Source organism: Acomys russatus, chromosome 24 (genome assembly GCF_903995435.1).
Source record: "Acomys russatus chromosome 24, mAcoRus1.1, whole genome shotgun sequence".
Lineage (NCBI taxonomy): Eukaryota > Metazoa > Chordata > Mammalia > Rodentia > Muridae > Acomys > Acomys russatus.
Window position 1 is genome coordinate 31,112,745 of NC_067160.1, and position 13,258 is coordinate 31,126,002.

Sequence of the window (13,258 nt, forward strand, 5' to 3'; positions counted from 1 at the left end):
GACTTCACTGCATCCCACAGCACATCTCCCAGAAGAACGCAATGGGTAAGCACGGAGAAAATTTATATTTCCTTGAAAAAAAAAAAGATAACAAGGTAAGTCCTTATCTTTCTTTAATTTTGGCTTATTGCTCCATAAGCATTCTTAACTCCTTACATTGTTTTTGCTCAATTTGAAATAATATTAACAGTCAACAAACAGTATTCATGAGATAGTAACAACACCTATTCATATTATTATAAACATGTAATTTGAACCATTGTGTAGTTGTTACAGAATGTCCATTGGGTTCAGTTTAAAAAAAAATAAAAAATAATTAGTAAGAAATATTTTTGCAAATACATCTAGTTCACCCAAAATGAGTCACAAAAGAAGACAAGTGACAATGAAACCACTTATCACCCGTGAGCACTCCATTCTCACAGGGAAAAAAAAAAAAACACTCAGTTCAGATGTGTTGACAGTCTAAAAGTGGCCCTGGCCAGGGCAGAGGAGAAACCAGTGGCTCAGCAATCAAAGTGGAGAACTTCTAAAATAAGGAGCCCAGGAAGTGTTTCATCTAGCAGAGACACAAAGCCCTGCTTTGGGAAGGTTGAAGCAATTACTGAAATGTCAGGGTCACACGCTGAGGAGAAGCTACAAGATGCTTGTAGAAGGTGGCAGACTCTTTTTTTTTTTCTTAAACATCCACTTTACAAATGTTTTCAGTAAATGTGTGCTTTAGAAGTAGTTTGGCCAGAATTCTTTGGGAGCAGATAGCACCATAAGGAAAGAAAGACTTGAGCAATAAAGAGGTGAAACAAAGCTTCTCTAGGATGTTAAATGGTTGGCATTGACATTTTGAAGAGATTTCATAGTTGCGGGAAAACATTGTAGATGTTTCATCCTTGGAGAAACCGGGGGCTATGAGAGGGACGTTGTGGAGACTCTTTGACCCCAATGAACACACTCCAAGGGAGATGTATAAGTAACATTTCATTTTTGTGCATTTATTTTGTTTTAATTAAAAAACATTTTAGGCTTATTTATTTTTTGATGTATGAGTGCTTTTGTTTTTATGTGTGTGTGTGCACTATGTGTGTACCTGGTGCCCACTGAGTTTAGAAGTAGGCACTGAATCTTCTGGAATTGGAGGTACAGATGGTAAGGAGCCAACACGTAGGTCCTGAATCTCAGCCCTCGTAAGAGCAGCCAGTGATTATAACTGGTGAGACATCTATCCAGTCCCTGCACCTTGATTTTTAGAATGTTTTTGGATACAACTTCTAAAACATTTGTTCCTAAGCATTTTTTTCTTAAACCAAAATGCACCTTAAAGGGAATAGCAGATCATGTTATTTGGTTTTATGCTTGATTTCCACAATATTACTTCATGCCTATTAGTTAAATAACCAAATGCTTGGAGTGGCAGATTGGTTTCCTCTTGGCAATAAAAGTGTCCACACTATTTTTTTCCAAGTTTCTCATTCTTTCACTTTTCTTTCTAACTAGGTGGCCATAGTCACAGTTGAAGTGTGACTTCATAATTTAGTATTAACACACTTTTCTATAAATAGTCTTAGGTGTTGATACCGTCACAAACAGGAAGAATATTAATAATGAATGGAAAATTAAAATTTCGGAGAACAATTATTGGTAATTTTTAATTCCTAGTTTTACAAAATTATGCAGTGTGCTAAGATCGCACAAATGATGTGATCTTAGTTAATGCATGACTTTTAAATCTTTTTTTGTTTTGTTTTGTTGCTTTTTTGTTTTTAGAGTCAGGGTTTCTCTGGGTAGCCTTGGCTGTCCTGAACTCACTTTGTAGACCAGGCTGGCCACAAACTCACAGTGATCTGCCTGCCTCTGTTTCTGGAGTACTGGGATCTGGGATTACAGGTGTTCCCGAGTCACCTTTAAATCTTTTAAGGCAGCACAAACTCAAATGTTAGTTTACATTATGGAAAAGAATAAAAAGTTTACAGGAAAAGCTATTGTTGCTAAGGGAATAGTTTGTGTGATAATATGAGCAATTTCTATTTAATAACTTTGGATATTTCCTCTAATAGAAATCTGAAATTGAGTAGAATATATCAACATATGAATGAGGCAATATGAGGTTACTATGCGATCTCTTTACCTATTTTGACAATATATTGAAAACCAAATTTCAAAACTGCCATGGTAAATGAGTCGATATTAGTTTAATAAAATTTTGTTTTGACTCAACATTTTACTTGATTTTGCTCATAATAAAGTATTGTATTCAGAAAAAAATGTTCTAAATAAGCGCTAAACAGTGAAAGTGTTTATGCCCTGTGCATGCCATGCCTTCAGTTTTACAGAAGACGCTATAAAAACCACAAGCCTCCTGCTTCCCTTGAAGCCATCCTCCACTCTCCCTTGTGTACTTCTGAAGGAGAAAAAGCAGACATGCTTAACAACTTTTGAATAAGGCAGAAAGCCCAAATTCCTTTCCTAACAAATACCTCCATTTGTTTTGCCCTTTGTCACAATGGCACATGATTTCTACGAGTCCAGCATTATGTCTTAGTTGAAATCTTATCCTTCTGTGCACGCCCAAGTGTACTCCTCCTACCCCTCACCACTGTAGCCTCTCCTGACAGCAAATGGAGACTGTAGCAGAAAACCACAACTGGACACAATTCACAGATCAACTAGTTATGGGATACCCAGAGCCAGAAGACACATCTACATTGAGGCTCATTCCAATTATGACTCAGGGCACAGTGTAGAAGAGATGTACAGCTATTACAGGATCCAGAACACAAGGAAGTCTGCTACGTAATTCATATTTTCAGTGAGATAGTAGATTTCTGTATGGCTTTGAAAATTACAACAAAATATAGTATTTTCTGATTATGAAATCAACTCATCTATTTTAAATATGAAATAAGAAAGTTGATTACCAACATCTGGTTATACTGACTAAATAGCTTTTTTTTTTCATATCACAGTGTATTATCTGTTCTTAAAAAGACATTATACCTTTATGTATATACATTTAAGATTCATATTTGTTATAATTATTATTCTATCACTAAAAATTCTTAGCATATACTATTTAAAATATATACACATATTACTGTTTCTGTGGTGTAAACATGTTTACTTTATATACATTATACAATAATACAATATAATACATTATACAATAATATAATACAAAAATAAAACATGTATTTGATTAAGTTTTATCAAATATCAAATTATAACTTACCAAAAAATGTAGAATAATGAACCATTAGATTGTAAGCATATCTATTATAATTTAATTGCATAAATAAATACAGCCGTATGTTACTATAGCGTTTATTCCCATGGATTGAATTAAAGTTACTGTCAGATATCATGAAAACAGTATCTTCTAGATGCACAGATGAACTTGCAGAGACTGCTGTTTTGCACAGTGCCCACATAGGTTCTACCCAGAGGGGATACAAGTGCTATGATAAGGAAGTGGACATGAGCTCCTATCCCTAACCGAGATCTTATTTCCAATTCATATCTGCTTGCAAAGGAAAAATTAGTTTTCTTCAGTGGAGTTTTACTGAGCATGTTATCCACACTACAGGATTGGTTTCATGCCCAGCAGTATATGGCCAACACAAAATGAAGTTTATGGTATTTTTGTAGTTTTTTTTCTTGTATTACGTTAGCCATCTTTTGTTTTATTGATTTTTTTACTTTTTGTAGTTTCCAATTTTGTGTTTTTATGTGTACTTTTGTATGTTTCTGATGTCTCTCCTCCTTCTAAAGAAAAAGGCTTTTTTTGTTTTTCTGTTTGTTTTCTAAAGAAAGAGAAAGAAGGTGTAGAATTAGGTGGTTGGAGAGGTGGGAGGATCTAGGAGGAGTTGAAAGAGGGAAAACCATGAACAGAATATAGTGTATGAAAAATTTGATCTTCAATAAAAAGATTTAGTGTCAGGTTATAGCTAGAGTTATCTATTTATGAACTATTTAAATATAGGAATGTGTTCTTGGAAGTGATTTCCAAGGTGCTTTTGTTGGGCACAGATGATACTGTGCTTCCTTCAAATAAGGCTACGGTCTATGAGTTCATTTTCACATGTGTCTTCTCTTTTGCCCAAGGCACCATGATCCAACGCGTAAGTCTGTAGATTTTCTTGTGATAGGCAAGGATTAGGATTGCTAGGAGGAGAGTCTGTAATATTAATAGTGCCTTAAGATCTTCCGAAATCTTTCCACTCTTCTACGAACTGCTACGATGCTCTTCTCCCTAAAAATATAATTAAATACTCAAGTTTGAAAGTAGCAATATATTCTCCAAAAATAATACACTAAGAAATGTGTTATATGAGCTTGGACCGTCTCTGAACTTAATGAAACTTCGCAAATCACAATGTGACCACCTATATAGTATGACGTCAGGGATGATGTGAAGACCTTTTTGGGTTTTTTGCAACAGTTAGACTGTGGAAAAGCATGTGAAAGCATAGAAATACCTTTTCAACATCTAAAATTACTTCAATAGAGAGGTAGTATAGCCTATACCACATGAGATTTTATATTCTAAAGTATCACTGATCTCAATTTTTCAAAATAAAATTCCCAGTGACTGGTTTACTATCCTATGCTATAGTAAGTTTAATAAGAGAAGGGATATTGGTGACCAGAGGGCTTAAGGGGTGAAAGGCATAGAGACTGACTGGAAATAAATTCTAAAAAGAAGAGGAAGAGAAGGTTCAATTCACCACAACATGCATTTTATGTATTCTCTGAGAGTGAAATAGTAATTGTCTTTGAAGGAAAGACATTTAAATTGATAGAATCTCTGAGTAATTTGGTGATACAAGACTGAAATGGGAGATCTAGTCAGGACTGACGTCAGTATGACTGAAAAGCAACAAAGGGTTTGATTTGTATTAATAAACATTTTAAAAACACGTATCCATGTTGTGCTCTGTTTGTGTGCATGTGCGTGTGTGTGTGTGTGTGTGTGTGTGTATGAGAGAGAGAGAGAGAGAGAGAGAGAGAGAGAGAGAGAGAGAGAGAGAGAGAGAGAGAGAGCATGCATGTGCACACGCACATGTGCATGCATACATGAAGTATGGCACACGTGGCAACTGGAGAACAGTTTGTGGTTTCTCTCTACTGTGTTTCCCAGGAATTTAACTCACTTGCTTAAGCTTTCTTAACTTTTCCAGACTGGAAAATTGTTAGAATTTTTATTAGTTACATTGTATAAACAACATAGAAACGTGAACAGCAAAGGGCAAACTAGACGAATGCATGCAATAATATTAAAAAGAACACATATTGAAGCAAAATAATGTCCCCCAACTCTATGCTAGCTATTAACATGTCTTTTTCCACATTGTCATTATTTTTTCAGTTAATTTTTTAAACTTCATTTGTGCATACTGCATTTATCAATATTAGATTTAAACAATAGTAAAAGCCATGTTGAGTTGAATTTCTAAAATATGAGCTGCTGGTCGTGAGATTTTCTTACAAGACAAACCTAAACTTAATTGTTTGGGCATATGAAACAACAATTTAATCTAGTGGTGTCACCTTTAAATGACCTATTTAATAATGCTAGGCACAGTATATAAGCACAAAAATTTATATTGATTTACAGGATTTATAAATGTTTTCTTTGCTGCTTCAGTTTTTTTCTGTAGATAAGAAATATATTTCTTTTAATAATTGCTATTCCTACAACAGACATTAATCCACCCTGGTACATAATTGCACACCTGACCATAGTTTATATGAATACACTGATGACAAAACCTTCCATTTCAAGCCTATATGCTATATACCCAAATCAAAGAGCCTCGGGATAACAGAAGGCATGTTTACTAGAATTTGTCAATTTTTCTGTATGACCTTGTTTTTTCTTCTCAGATTGGATATTTTTGTAGTAATAGGCCTTCTGGCAACTTAATTACAGAATATTTTTTCATTGGAAGTATGGCAGAAAATGACAGAAAAATTTTTGCAAAATCAATGTTCTAACCAGTAATCAGGAAGCTTCACTTTAGGCTACAGGCTAGTCCATTATTTCATACTTCTGTGACAAAACTAAGTGAAAATGAAGATTTGGGCATGTATTATATTAGAAGATATTAGTATATGTTGACAGAAGCATCTTAAAAGTAAGCAGTCGTAATAATATAAAATCCCATTTTATAAATGAATGCAGTTTAAATACATATCAAACCTAGATTATTAGACATTAGAATTAAGTTGGGATGAGGGAAATTTGACAAATATTTCAGAATACCTTGTGCATGTGAATGAAATTTCTGGAAACCTGTGTATTTTTCTTTAAAATTTAATCTTTGATAATTTCATACACCTGTACAATGTATTGTGAACATATCCATCTCTTACTCCTCTTTCTTATCACCATCTAAGTCCTACAAAACCCTTTTCTTCCCAACTAATCCCTGAACTATGTTCATGTTCTGTGTTTCACAGGACGTGACCCTACTCTGCAGCTCTCACAATCTCCATTCCTTTTCCACGATGTTCCACGGGTTTTGGAAGGTGTAATATAAATGTCCTGTTTGGGTCTGAGCACTCAACGGTCATTTATATTCAGAATTATGGCCAGGCACAGGTCTCTGTATTAAGTATAACTCACTGTAAAAGAAGATTTTCTGGCTAAGTCTATGGTAACAAATATATTTGAAAGGCAGATCTATTATATACCTGTCTAGCTTCTTCCCCCATGACCAAATGGCTTGTGACATACTCAACCATAAATTTTTACATTAGTTCTTAGCCCCAGCTATGCATTTCTTTCCATGGAATTGAACTTCAAATCCAATCAGAAAGTGTTCGTCAGCCCAATAAGGCCACCATTGTGCTAGTGGGATTGCCTTTCTACTGACTGGGATTTAGTAATCAGGCTTAATAACTGGGTAAGATTGCTGGTTCTCTTTCTCCCCCTAGCAGCTTGCATTGTACCTTCTAGAACTAGGGGCACTGGTCATCAGGGTGAAGGTTTGCTTGGTGCTAGCTTGTCTTTGAACACTAGGAAGGTTTGTCTCAGCACTGGGAAGGTTGAGGACCACAGCTCTATTGTTTTGTAAGCCTATGGGATCTCTCTAGCTAACAACTCACAGGGAGATAGGCCACATCTGACACTAGAATGGTCTGTGGTGATTTAAATGAGAATGCTCACCCCCATAGGTTCATATATTTGGGTACTTGGTCCACAATTCATAAAACTGTTTGGCATAGATTAGGAGGTGTGTCCATGTCAGAGGAGGTGGTTTCAGAAGACTCGTGGCATTTCCTGGTAGCTCTCTGTGCCTCGCAGTTATGTCTCAAGATGTGTTGCTCTTAACTACTACTCAACGCCATGATAGTCTGACTGCTGCCATGTTCCTCATCATCTTGGACTCCAGTCCTCTGAAGCTATACACCACAAATAAACTCTTCCTTCCATAAATTTCTGTGGTCATGGTGTCTTCTCACAGAAATGGAAAAGTAAGTAAGATAGGGTCTTGTTCTGTTGGTAGATCAAGAGCAATGACAAAATCTTTATTGAAGAGGTTCCCAACCTATGTGTTGAGACCCCTTTGGGGGTCAAATGACCCTTTACAGGGGTGGCCTAAGTCTATCTATATATCACATATTTACAGTGCAGTTCATAGTGGTAGAAAAATTATAGTTGTGAAATAGAAACAAAAATAATTCTGTAGATTGGGGTCAACATAACGTGAGGAACTGTATCAAGGGGTCTCAGCATTAGAAAGGTTGAGGACCATAGCTTTATTATTTTGTAAGCCTCTGGGAGCACTCTAGCTATCAACTTACATCTGACACTAGAATTTTTGCTTAAAGACTTATGGTTTGGGAGATCAGCATCATCCACTCCTGGAGGGTACCTATAATCATTTTTACTTTAATTTTAAAAATAATTTTATACATTAGTAGTTTTCTCTTTGATATTCCCTTATATTCTAAGTTGTGGCAGACCCTTGCCCTGTTCCTCATCTTTACTCCATTCACTAGGCACAAGCCATGTATAAACTTTTCCACCTCTAGTATTCTCTTGTCTGCTTTTTCATAGTACATGCTTTATATATTATGTTTTCTCCAAAGCATTCTATTGAATGTAATTTTGGTACTTAAAATGGATAAATGTATTGAAGTCTATTTAGTAATATTTGTGTCAAGTATATGAAAGGAAAGATATATTAAAATCTTTAATTTATTTAAAAATATCATAAAAAATTGGACCAAGGAGTGCCTTTAGGGATTTATAAAGGGACTGATGTATACATAAAAAAAACCTGTGGTACAGGATGGAGGTGCAAGATTAGGGTACTGGATATAACATTATTTCAACTTCATATTATACTTAAAATTTATAACAAACTATAAGAGATTTAAAAAATTCAACAATGCAATATCCATTATATTTGAGGGTCAACTAAGTATTACAAGGTCTATACACTAAGTTGATAAAAGTATGTGCAAATCATCAGTGATATGCATGCTCATGTATTTAATAGATCAAGAATTAAATCACTAACATAGTTTCTCCTGAAATATGAATGTGCAGAAAGAATTAAACTAACATAAAAGGAAAAGTTTTATAGCAAGCAGGTTTATTTACATTCATAATTTAAAAGGAGAGTAAAGCTACTGTCTAAAGAATGTAAAACAGTATAAAGAGGAAGACAATTAGAGCAGATTTTTAAAAAGCTAGTTGATTATTTTGCAGGAATCAGAAGGGATACAAAAGTAAAAATATATAAATTGTGATTGTTTAACCTGTCTTTTTATTATTAATTGTTTGAGAAATTCATGTGTTTTGATTATGTTAAACCTTCCTAGACTTATTTGTATTTCTCTATCTACTCACTTTCTGTTCTCTCTCTCTCTCTCTCTCTCTCTCTCTCTCTCTCTCTCTCTCTCTCTCTCTCATAAATACAGTTTGTGCTGCGCAAATATTCATGAATGTGTGACCTCCCACTGAAGCAGGATTGACATGCCAGCGGCAATATTCTTAAAGAAAACTGACTCTATATGGAAAGCTTCTAATTGTCAATAGCTCCTCAATTGGAGTAGACTTCATGCCCAGACTCTCCACTCCATGTTGGGAATTGGTTTGATTTGAACTAATACTGGGCTTGTGCATGTAGTCACCATCTCTGTAAGTTCATATGTGCAGCTGCCCTTCTGTGTCAGACATTGTTTTCTTGCAGCCATTCAATGCCACTGGACCTTATGTTATATTTACCCTCTTTTTGCATCATGATCCCTGAGCCTTAGGAAGAGGGAAAGAGATATAGAATTTTATCTAGGGCTGAACATTCTACATTCTCTTATCCACTTTACCTTGGCCAGTTGGACATCGGTGTTAATCACCATCAACTACAAATAGAAACTTCTCTAATGAAGGTTGAGGCATGTGTTAATTTATGAGTATAGTGATAAGTCATTAGGAGTTGATTAAATGATATGTTCATTTAACAGTATTTGAGAGAAAGATGATTGGCGGACTAATAGATTATATATACTTATACGTATATGAACATGTGATTATTGTATATTCATATGTTCCTACTTTCTCTTCACAGAATAGTGCATAGTGGCATCATTATTCCCATAACAATGTACACAGATTATACATACCTCTTGATTTCTGAGCACAATTTGTCAGTAACAACAAAAAAAAATGACAATTTCCTAAGAGGCGGAAAACTATTTGATTCCAAGGCTGAAAAGGGGAACACAGGGAACCTGTAACACAGTGGAAAAGATTAAGATATGTCAAAATGAAACAGAAGTATATTAAAGAAATACTACCTGCCAAATCTGAGATACTGTGCATGATAAAATAATGGTAGCAAACGATTCAAACACTGCAAAGGAGTCATGTGTTTATATATTTTAAATTAATATGATAAATGAATAGAGAGAAAAGCTCCTATTTTGGTAGACTGGCAAGAAAACATGAAGAAGCAATGATGAAAGGATTGGAGGGCCATTGTTTCGTAACTATGACTGTGATGAGTAATTCAGTCAAAATTATGACCAGATGATAAAACTGGTTGTTAAATTTTTTATGATTAATGGGTATTTACATAGTATCGAGTGCCTCTGTGGACATTAACTAGTAATTATTATGATAAAAGTACAAATTAAAAATTTTAATTTTGATTTATGTGTATGTATAAGTACTTGTATACCTACACGCTTTTGGTGGCCCTCAAGCTAGAATCAGGTGTTGGATTCTCCTAGAGCTAGAGTTACTAACAGCCGTGGACCTGCCTGACATGAGTGCTCAGAACTGGACTTGGGTCTTCTAAAGAGAGGCAAGCATTTATTTTTTCCTAAAAGTTTTTTGTTATGTTTCTTTTTTAGCATATACATTTATATTATTACACATGAATAAAATAAACTACATAGAACAAGAAGAGCCACGAGACAATCAGGAATTATATAACTTATATTCATAGTTATTGGCTATTTGTATCTGGCAAACTTGACGTAAACATTTTTCCTATTTTGTTGGGCCTAAATTTCTGGGTGAGCTAAAGTCAGATCCACTGGTGTTTCTGACTGTGGGGCCTGCTCGGTGCTAGAACCCACAGACACTGGAGATTTTGCAGTTTCAAGCTAGTTCTGTACCACAGGGAGTTTCAAGAGCTGCATGCCAGGCAGGCATGTGGGGACCTGCAGGCACGCCATGGCTGCTTAGGAACCCAGGAACTGTCTCTGTGTTTTATTCTGGGAGACCTGAGATCAGATCCTCTTGTGATCCCGACTGTGGGGGTCTGCTTGGTGCTAGAACCTCCAGACACTGGTGATTTTTGCAGACTCAAGCTACTCCTGTGCACTAGGGAGGTCAAGAGCTGTCAGGCAGCCAGGCGTGTGGTGGTCGCATGGGCGCGCAGAGGCTATTAGGGAACCCAGGAGCTCTCTCTGTGGCTTTTCTGGGTGACCTGAGATCAGATCCGCTGTGATCCGACAGACTATGGGGCCTGCTTGGTGCTAGGACCCACAGACGCGGGTGATTTGGCAGTCCCTAGCTATTTCTGTGCCCTAAGGAGTTCAAGAGCTTCCCACCAGCCAAGCATGTGGCGCTAGCCTTTGGAGGATATGCACCCATTTCTGTGGGGACTGGGGACTTTGTGGTTTTCCCTGGTGGCCAGAGGCTGGACACAACATGCTCCACAAAATTTGTATCTTTCACATCTGTGGGTCACAAGTGTTCGTGTTTTGTGGCTCTCAGATTGGTCCTTAGGTTGTTGAATAGTCATTGCTGTCCAGCTGATCAAACAAGTTGTGTGTTAGGTGCTGCCATCTTAGGTCCCTTCCCTGCCCAGGCAAGCATTCTTAACTGCTGAATCATCTCTCCAGTCTTCAAAGTATAGTTTTAAAACATAGAAATCTAGAAATTACCAGCCAAAACCTAATTATGAATATTATTGTGGATAATTATGTGACAAATAAAAACAACATATTACCTGTTAAAAAGCATGTGGTATCTTTACTAAAAATGCATTTACAGTACAAGTCTGATGCCTAAAAATAAGGAATCATAGGGGAGGATGGGGCAGAAAGATTATAAGAACCAGAGGATATGAGAATTTGCTGAGATTTGGTCTCCTAGGAATGTTAGATATGACACCCATGTAGTTTTACCAACATGACTGCCTGAATGTGAGCCAAACAAGGACCAGAACAATAGACATATTAATGTCATCTGAGAAACATCTCAACCTTACACAAAGAACTACAGGCAGCTAAGGAATGTTAAGAGAAGGAGAAATGAGTTGTCACTGGGAATAGCACACCAATTGATTGTCCAATATGATACAGTCAGACCTGAAAACAATATACAAGTAACATTATATGGACAAAGCAGGTTGTACTTACATATTCATGAAAAATACACATATGTACATATTCATACACATACATGAATGTAACAACAGATAATGAAAAATAAGCTTTGAATTTGAAAGAGAGCAAGGAGGGGTATATAAGAGGGTTTTGATTGAAGAAATGCTGAAAGTATTGAAATTATAATCTAAAAAAAAATAAAAGAAGTTAAGGAGTATCTCATATGAATTTTATCAAACAGAAACAAGTTAAATAAGTTTGTGTGGGACATGATAAAGTTATTGTCGTGCCATCTGGATACTGTGATCAGAATTGTCCATGAGAAATTCTTTCAGTTTGAAATGGCCCAAGGAAACACGTCAACACCATGTGGCCCATGGTCTTGAACTGGATCTGTTAACTCTAGCAAACATTGCTGTGATAGCTGCTGAAGCTTGCGTGGTCTACAGAGTATAAAGTATTACATTATTACATTATTATCATTATTGCAAAGGCTGCTTCAGTTGTACCCTTATCAAAAAAGTCCAATGAGATATTTGCAATATGAGGTACAACAGAATATTTAGAAAAGTTTCCATCAATGACAATTTTTCCTATATTTTTTCCTAGGCACCACATAGAAAAGCAGCTGGTTTTGTGCACCAAGCTATAAATTCTATGTGTGACAACCTCCTTTTATCAGTGCAGAAGAGGCTAGGGGAAATGTCTTCTCTTTTTGCTAAACTAACTTTAATATATTTTAAGCTTAAGAACAAAGAGCTTCAGAGTCCAAGTGTTCCCTTATTTTAAAATTCCTTTAAGTAAGACTCGATTTAAAGTAGAAGTAAGAACAGATAGGAGCATGGCTGTGGATGTTAATTAAACTTTCTGGCAGCAAAAATTCATAAATGTGCTTCAGACATGACACAGAACACTGTAGGGGTAGAAATCCTGTGGTTGTCATTTTCATGTTTTCCACTTCAAGTAAAAAATAATACCATGCAGTGATGCCATCGCCTTGATGAGCATGCTGAGACCTGAAGGTAGGGATAGAGATGCTACAGCTCAAAGTCATTTCACTAGGGACCCAGGAGGAGACCCAGAAAATGAATGTGGGTCTTCACTGTGATCCTCTAGCCACCTACTAACCAAAATCCCCAGGCTCAAGCTTCCAGCTAAAACCATTACGGAGAAATAGTAAAATATATATCTCCCCCCAAATATTTAATCATTACTTAGGCCATAAAGTATTAACTTATTCAGACTGTAGCTTCTAATACACCGAACACAGAAAAAGGTCTTCTGAAATAAGAGCCTAAGGTCACTTCAGTGCTATAGAGATGTAAGCCACATTGTTACGTCTACAAAGGAAAGTAGCCCAGATGAGGTCAGAACCCATCTCTTTTGTAACCAATCAACGACGTTAGCATATGTG